This window comes from Haematobia irritans, chromosome 1 (assembly GCF_050003625.1).
Source record: "Haematobia irritans isolate KBUSLIRL chromosome 1, ASM5000362v1, whole genome shotgun sequence".
Classification (NCBI taxonomy): Eukaryota; Metazoa; Arthropoda; class Insecta; order Diptera; family Muscidae; genus Haematobia; species Haematobia irritans.
Window position 1 is genome coordinate 41,040,865 of NC_134397.1, and position 8,981 is coordinate 41,049,845.

The window sequence follows — 8,981 nt, forward strand, 5'->3', positions numbered from 1 at the left end:
TTATGTCAAAATTTTATCTCAATAGAAAATTTTGTAAAAATTTTATCTCTATAGAAAATTATGTCAAAATTTTCGATTTTTTATCTCTATAGAAAATTTTGTCAAAATTTTATCTCTATAGAAAATTATGTCAAAATTTTATCTCAATAGAACATTTTGTCAAAATTTTATCTCTATAGAAAATTATGTCAAAATTTTATCTCTATAGAAAATTTTGTCGAGTTTTTATCTCTATAGAAAATGTTGTCAAAATTTTATCTCTATAGAAAATTTTGTCAAAATTTTATTTCTATAGAAAATTTTGTCAAAATTTTATCTCTATAGAGAGTTTTGTCAAAATTTTGTCTCTATAGAAAATTTTGTCAAAATTTTATCTCTATAGAAAATTTTGTCAAAATTTTATCTCTACAGAAAATTTTGTCAACTTTTTATCTCTATAGAAAATTATGTCAAAATGTTATCTCTATAGAAAATTTTGTCAAAATTTTATCTCTATAGAAAATTTTGTCAAAATTTTATCTCTATAGAAAATTATGTCAAAATTTTATCTCTATAGAAAATTTTGTCAAAATGTTATTTCCATAGAAAATTTTGTCAAAATTTTATTTCCTAGAAAATTTTGTCCAATTTTTATCTCTATAGAAAAATTTGTCAAAAATTTTTCTATATAGAAAATTTGGTCAAAATTTTATCTCTATAGAAAATTTTGTCAAAATTTTATCTGTATGGAAAATTTTGTCAAAATTTTATATATATAGAAAATTTGGCCAAAATTTAATATATATAAAAAATTTTGTCAAAATTTTATATATATAGAAAATTTTGTCACAATTGTATCTTTATAGAAAAATTTGTCGAAATTTTATCTCTATACAAAATTTTGTCAAAATTTTATTTCCATAGAAAATTTTGTCAAAATTTTATTTCCATAGAAAATTTTGTCGAATTTTTATCTCTATAGAAAATTATGTCAAAATTCTCTCTCTACAGAACATTTTGTCAAAATGGAATCTCTGTAGAAAATGTTATCAAAATTTTATCTCTATAGAACATTTTGTCAAAATTTTATCTCTATAGAAAATTTTGTCAAAATGTTATCTCTTTTTTTATTTCTATAGAAAATTTGGTCAAAATTTTATATCTATAGAAAATTTTGTCAAAATTGTATCTCTATAGAAAATTTTGTCGAATTTTTATCTCTATAGAAAATTTTGTCAAAATTTTATCTCTATCGAAAATTTTGTCAAAATTTTATCTCTATAGAAAATTTTGTGAAAATTTTATCTCTATTGATAATTTTATCAAAATTTTATTTCTATAAAAAATTTTATCGAAATTTTATCTCTATAGAAAATTTTGTCAAAATTTTATCTCTATAGAAAATTTTGTCAAAATTTTATCTCTATAGAAAATTTGGTCAACATTTTATCTCTATAGAAAATTTTGTCAAAATTTTATCTCTATAGAAAATTTTGTCAAAATTTTATCTCTATAGAAAATTTTGTCAACATTTTATCTATATAGAAAATTTTGTCGAATTTTTATCTCTATAGAAAATTATGTCAAAATTTTATTTCTATAGAAAATTTTCTCACAATTTTATAGAAAATTTTGTCAAAAATTTTTCTATATAGAAAATTTGGTCAAAATTTTATCTCTATAGAAAATTTTGTCCAAATTTTATATCTATGGAAAATTTTGTCAAAATTTTATATATATAGAAAATTTTGTCAAAATTTTATATATATAGAAAATTTTGTCAAAATTTTATCTCTATAGAAAATTATGTCAAAATTTTATCTCTACACTGTTAGAAAAATATGTTTTTCATATGTTCCGATATAAACAAAATGTGTTTCGGGCACAATTTTTAAACACAATATATTTAAGTGCAAACATGTAATGTTCCTAAACTAACACAAAATGTTTGGGACACATATGTTAATATGCTACAATATATTATGTTTGGGGCATGAATGTTTCATAAAAATAATATGTGTGAATGTATACATATATAAATTTACACATTTCGAGTAAAAATATATATGTTGTGATACTTTATTCAGAGAGCGACAGAGAGAGAGAGAGAGAGAGTTAGTATAGAGAAAGGAATAGAGATGGAAACCGGGAGGGTTGAATAAAAAGATATCAACATAACACAGCGAGAATGAAATGAGAGCAATTTCTGTGAAACCGCTTATATGTTGTTTCGGAAAACTGTTTCATGATAAGGCCAACAATTTAATATGCTTAAGTCTAAATATTATTTAATTTGAATATTAGAATGAGTATTCGGAATAAAGAGAATAGACATTCGGAACCAAGAGAATAGACATTTGAAAAAAAACAGCATATTTGTATTACAGAAAAAGATGCGAAGAACTCAAAAATTTCGTGGAAGTGAAAATTATGTGAGGGAATGAGCACAATCTTCTTTGAGGATTCTTCCAAGCATATACTATTTTTGGACTCAAAATGCTTCCAAACATATAATATGCTCACATAAAACAAACATATTAATGTTTCGCAGTATCCAATAATATATGTGCTTCCTGCAAAATATGTTTGGAACATATGTTAGAGAAGCGATTTTTTTTGAGGGTGTATAAAAATTTTATCTCTACAGAAAATTTTTTCAAAATTTTATTTCTATAGAAAATTTTGTCGAAATTTTATCTCTATAAAAATTTTGTCAAAATTTTATTTCTATAGAAAATTTTGTCGAAATTTTATCTCTTTAGAAAATTTTATCATTTTTTTTATTTCAATGGAAAATTTTATCGAAATTAATCTCTATAAAAATTTTGTCAAAATTTTATCTCTACAGAAAATTTTTTCAAAATTTTATCTCAACAGAAAATTTTTTCAAAATTTTATTTCTATAGAAAATTTTGTCAAAATTTTATCTCTATAGAAAATTTTGTCAAATTTTTATCCCTTTAGAAAATTTTGTCAAAATTTTATCTCTATAGAAAATTTTGTTAAAATGTTACCTCTGTAAAAAATTTTGTCAAATTTTTATCTCTATAGAAAATTTTGTCAAAATTTTATCTCTATAGAAAATTTTATCAAAATTTTATTTCTATAGAAAATTTTGTCAAAATTTTATCTCTATTTTGATCGCTCCTTAACATCAACTGAGTCCAAGTTTGCAACAACTATTTTTTTGTTGTTGTTGAAAATTTGCGAGTCAATTCCATAATATCTGCACTTTCATATACCACACCAAAAGTTCTTGGTTAAGTTGTTCCGTGTGTTGTTAAATAATTGCTATATTTAGATACTTGATATATATGTACCATACATATTGCTATTACTATTTAATAATACCGGTCTTGGGAATTTCTGTTAAGTACCTTAGATTTTGAAATTCTTTAAAGTGGGAGAGAAAAAATAAAACGGCCAACAATGCTAACCTGACTAGACATAGAGACAGACAATGTGCGTGTCATTGGTGTTGGCAAATAAAGTAAAATCGTGAAAGAAAAGTTTCTCAACATGATAATAAAAGGTGTGCATGGCGGTTAAAAATTTGTATGGCCATGGCCAGAAGAATATGTGTATATATGTGTGTGTGTGTTTAGGCCTTGTTATTCATCAAAACAAGAACTTTCAATTTCAATGTCATTCGCACGGAAATCCGAGGGAGTTTCAAAAAGTATTACCTGATAAATACCACATATATATGTTGATATTTGCGTTCATGGCATGGTAGTTCTAATTAATTTCGATTAGTGCATGTGATAATAAATGTCACGATAGCAAAATTAACCAACCAGACATTTTTTTATCTTAGATAATTTGAATAAATACAATATTTGAATATTGATATTGGCCTACATAGCATGATATAAACAAACATTACTATTGGTATTAATTACGTTAATGTGAACTTATTGCAAACATGCCATTGATCATCAATCTATCAGATACATCTCAAAGTGTCAACGACCCCTAAACTGCAGCAAGCATATTCGCCATCAGTGTTGCCAGTATTAGGGACATTTTTTCGCACATGGGGACAACATTTTTGAGTTGGGGATTTGGTGGGGAATTTCCACAAATTTGGGGATTTTTGTGGGGAATTTTCAAAATCTGGTCAGTATAATACATCCGGTTTTGAGTTATGGTTTATATGAAGTTCTTTACTTCCACATGTTTAACAAGTAAGTAAAGTCTAAAGTCGGGCGGGGCCGACTGTATTATACCCTTCACCCCTATGTAGGCCAAAATTTGTTTTACCATCTCAACTACTTCACATTTGCTGGAAGCTATATAAAGGAGACAATTTTTTTACTTCTACAAAATCTCTAGAATTAAAATTTAAATCGGCTAACGCTATCCAGTTAATTGGAGGAAACTTCCATTGAAAATGGGTCTAAAATGTGTAACAGTCTACCATATTTCCCCAACTCTGGTGTACGTATATATGGGAGCTATATATAATCTGAACCGATTTTGACTAAATTTGACATGTATAGTTAGAATAATAATTCTGCTATCTATGCGAAATTTCACGTAAATGGGAGTATAACTTTGGCCCACTGGTCATATGAGTGCAAATCGGACGGAAGATATATATGGGAGCCACATCTAAATCTGAACCGATTGAAACCAAATTTGGCACAATTACCGATACTACTAAACGTACTCCTTGTGCGAATTTGAAGCAAATCACGGCAAAACTCTGGATTTTGAGGCCATATAAGTTAAAATCGGACGAAAGATATATATGGGAGCTATATCTAAATCTGAATCGATTTTGACCATATTTGGCACTTACAATAGTATCGTTAAAAGTACCGCTTGTGCAAAATTTGAAGTAAGTCAGGGCAAAACTCTGGCTTTTGAGACCATATAAGTCCAAATCGGGCGAAAGATATATATGTGAGCTATATCTAAATCTGAACCGATTTTAACAAAATTTGACACACTTAACGATACCATTAAACGTACCCCTTGTGCAAAATTTGAAGCAAATCACGGCAAAACTCTGGCTTTTGTGGCCATATAAGTTCAAATCGGACGAAAGATGTATATGGGAGCTATATCTAAATTTGAACCGATTTCAATCAAATTTACCAAGCATTGGTAGAAGGTCAATTCTATCCTCTGTGCAAAATTTCACGAAGATCGGTAGTAAATTTTGGCCTCTGTGGTCATATGAGTCTAAATCGGACGAAAGATATATATGGGAGCTATATCTAAATCTGAACCGATTTGGCTGATATTTTGCAAGACTTTCGAGATTCATGAAGTATTTGGATGTACGGCATTTCAAGAAAATCGGTTGATAAACACGCTAACTATGACCAAATCGGGGATAAATATATATGGCAACTATATCTAAATCTGAACCGATTTTTTCCAAAACCAATAGCGATTGTCTCTGTCCCAAGAAACGGCCCTGTGCCAAATTTGAGGATGATCGGACTTAAATTGCGAGCTGTACTTTGTGCACAAAATTACATATACAGACAGACGGACGGACATCGCTAAATCGACTCAGAATTTAATTCTAAGCCGATCGGTATACTAAAAGATGGGTCTATGACCACTATTTCTTGGCGTTACATACAAATGCACAAACTTATTATACCCTGTACCACAGTAGTGGTGAAGGGTATAAAAAGGGGGCTTAAAGAAGTACAGAGAGTCTTCAAAATAAAAAATTCTATTCAAAGAGCTACTTTACAATTTACTTTGTTTCCTAAGAATTTTTTTACTATTGTGGAATAATTTCGTAAGGACTTGGGTCGAAGTCTTGGCGCCTCATCTGCGTACATCACTGATTTGGAAAATGTATACCATACATATAGTATAGAGTTCATATCGGGGCAACAACGCCTTTTGATCGAACACCGAATTGTATTTCTTGGCTATTCAGGACTATGTTTTGATTCCTAACTAGACAGGTTGACTCAATTCTTGACTCAATTTATTTCTCGGGCATTTAGAAGACGATTTCAATAAGATACAAATTCGATGAATCTTTCTAGCAATAATTAATGAGGGATTGTATCGGATAATATTTTGAGCACCCGTCTCCTGGTTTTGGGGTTTGAAATCTTAATCTTATTGCAACTCGCAAAAACATGCATATTTTTCCAATTTTTAAATTATGACGGTTTTTTTCTCAAAAACACTTACCAAAAACTGTGTTGGGGATTTTTGTGGGAATTTTAAATTAAATTGGGGATGAAGACTCCAATTTCGGGGACAAGAGCCCGAAAAATACTGGCAACACTGTTCGCCATAAATTCTAGTACTAAGATCATGTTTTTACGCAGAGAAGGAATATGATCACCTCAAACATATTTCAAGAGCAAAATATTATTTTTAGACGAAGAACATGGAACATTTTTGTCGCAAAAATTTTGTTTTCTCGACAAAAATGTACATGGTTGCCGAAATCATATACGTAATTTCCGAGAAAATAACATGGTTGTGACAAACATAAAAAATAAAATTTTGCTCTTGAAACATGTTTGAGGTGAAAAATTTTATCTTTTAAATGATATTAATTTACGGACATCGGACATCGCTAAATCGACTCAGAATTTAATTCTAAGCCGATCGGTATACTAAAAGATGGGTCTATGACCACTATTTCTTGGCGTTACATACAAATGCACAAACTTATTATACCCTGTACCACAGTAGTGGTGAAGGGTATAAAAAGGGGGCTTAAAGAAGTACAGAGAGTCTTCAAAATAAAAAATTCTATTCAAAGAGCTACTTTACAATTTACTTTGTTTCCTAAGAATTTTTTACTATTGTGGAATAATTTCGTAAGGACTTGGGTCGAAGTCTTGGCGCCTCATCTGCGTACATCACTGATTTGGAAAATGTATACCATACATATAGTATAGAGTTCATATCGGGGCAACAACGCCTTTTGATCGAACACCGAATTGTATTTCTTGGCTATTCAGGACTATGTTTTGATTCCTAACTAGACAGGTTGACTCAATTCTTGACTCAATTTATTTCTCGGGCATTTAGAAGACGATTTCAATAAGATACAAATTCGATGAATCTTTCTAGCAATAATTAATGAGGGATTGTATCGGATAATATTTTGAGCACCCGTCTCCTGGTTTTGGGGTTTGAAATCTTAATCTTATTGCAACTCGCAAAAACATGCATATTTTTCCAATTTTTAAATTATGACGGTTTTTTTTCTCAAAAACACTTACCAAAAACGGTGTTGGGGATTTTTGTGGGAATTTTAAATTAAATTGGGGATGAAGACTCCAATTTCGGGGACAAGAGCCCGAAAAATACTGGCAACACTGTTCGCCATAAATTCTAGTACTAAGATCATGTTTTTACGCAGAGAAGGAATATGATCACCTCAAACATATTTCAAGAGCAAAATATTATTTTTAGACGAAGAACATGGAACATTTTTGTCGCAAAAATTTTGTTTTCTCGACAAAAATGTACATGGTTGCCGAAATCATATACATAATTTCCGAGAAAATAACATGGTTGTGACAAACATAAAAAATAAAATTTTGCTCTTGAAACATGTTTGAGGTGAAAAATTTTATCTTTTAAATGATATTAATTTAATTTCGAAAAATGGAAAAAATGGTACAATTTTTGTCTAATTTTGGAAAAATGTTGGTCCAAAATAAAAATTAATTTTGCACGCAAAGAAAATTTCATTAAAACTCAGCCAACGAAAAATTGTCATTGATATAACGAAACATTTTCATTAATACAATGAGAATATTCGTTAATAGTACGAAACGTTACGTTAATTAACAGAAAATTCGTTATAATAACGAAAAAGTTCGTTGTATTAATGAATTTGTTTCGTTGGCTGACTTTTAACGACACATTTCGAAACTTTTTCTATTAGTGTGGCAACGCTGGACATAATGCTTTCCAATTTTTTTAACAATCCCATGCAGATTGTCCTTTCATTGACTGTGATGCCGGCTCGTATTGTTGATTTCTCCTATCTTTATGTAATTTATCTTTCCAATAATGAAAATCTATAGGTTAATCCAGGAGAACTAACAACTTTCTACTACAATGTATACAGAATTGTAAAATCCCAACATTGCACTTTCGGAGACTCAAACCATGTAAAATTTCATGTTTTTTTTTTTTTGTTAAGCCATAATTAACGCTTAAACATTTATTACCATGCCATATGATGCAATGGCAAACAATTGCTTATTAATTTTAATCCGCTGACTCTTTACAGGGATTGCAACAATACCCTTCCTAAGCCGCTTAACACTTGTTGCCCTATTACGTGTCGTGCTGTTGTTAACCACCACCACCACCATCCATTCTATTCATTGTTTTTCAGTCCTTAATCCATAACACATGCTGCTCTTTAAGATCGTTTCATATCCAAAGTTATTTGTGGCAAGTGTTTTTCGATGTTTCTGGGGTTTTTAAGATTTTGTAGACTTCCTGAGTGTGTGTTGTAGACACATTTTGGAAATTACTAGTCTTACTTTATGGATACTAATAATTCGCAGGAGGTTTTTTCTTCTAAATTTTTTCGGGGAGTTTATTTCAGCCCTTCATGTTTTTTTTTTGGTATAGTTCGAATACCTTTTAAGTATTTTCTTCCAGCTCAATGTCGGCCATGTTGATTTGTGGCAGGTTCTCCTCTGTTCCATTCTTTCGTGTTCGCTCATTCGCTCACTGTTTTTCTATTGTGCCATTTACTAAACCAAAACAAAATCTGCCAAATCTGTGGTAGCTTAATAACCATTTTCTGTATACGATATGTTGATGCATAGCCATTTATTTTATGGCATGTATGTTCGTTCCGACCGTCCATGTAATTTAAAGGTCGACGCGCGCACAATTCGTTGGATTTTAGTTCACTTTGTTTTTGTTCTTCTGCTATAGTACAATGGGTATTACCATTCTCTCCGTATGTGTTTGTATGGCTTGCGATGGTGTTGGGCAACGCCCGTTTTGATTTCCTTTTTTTATTTGTCTCGCTT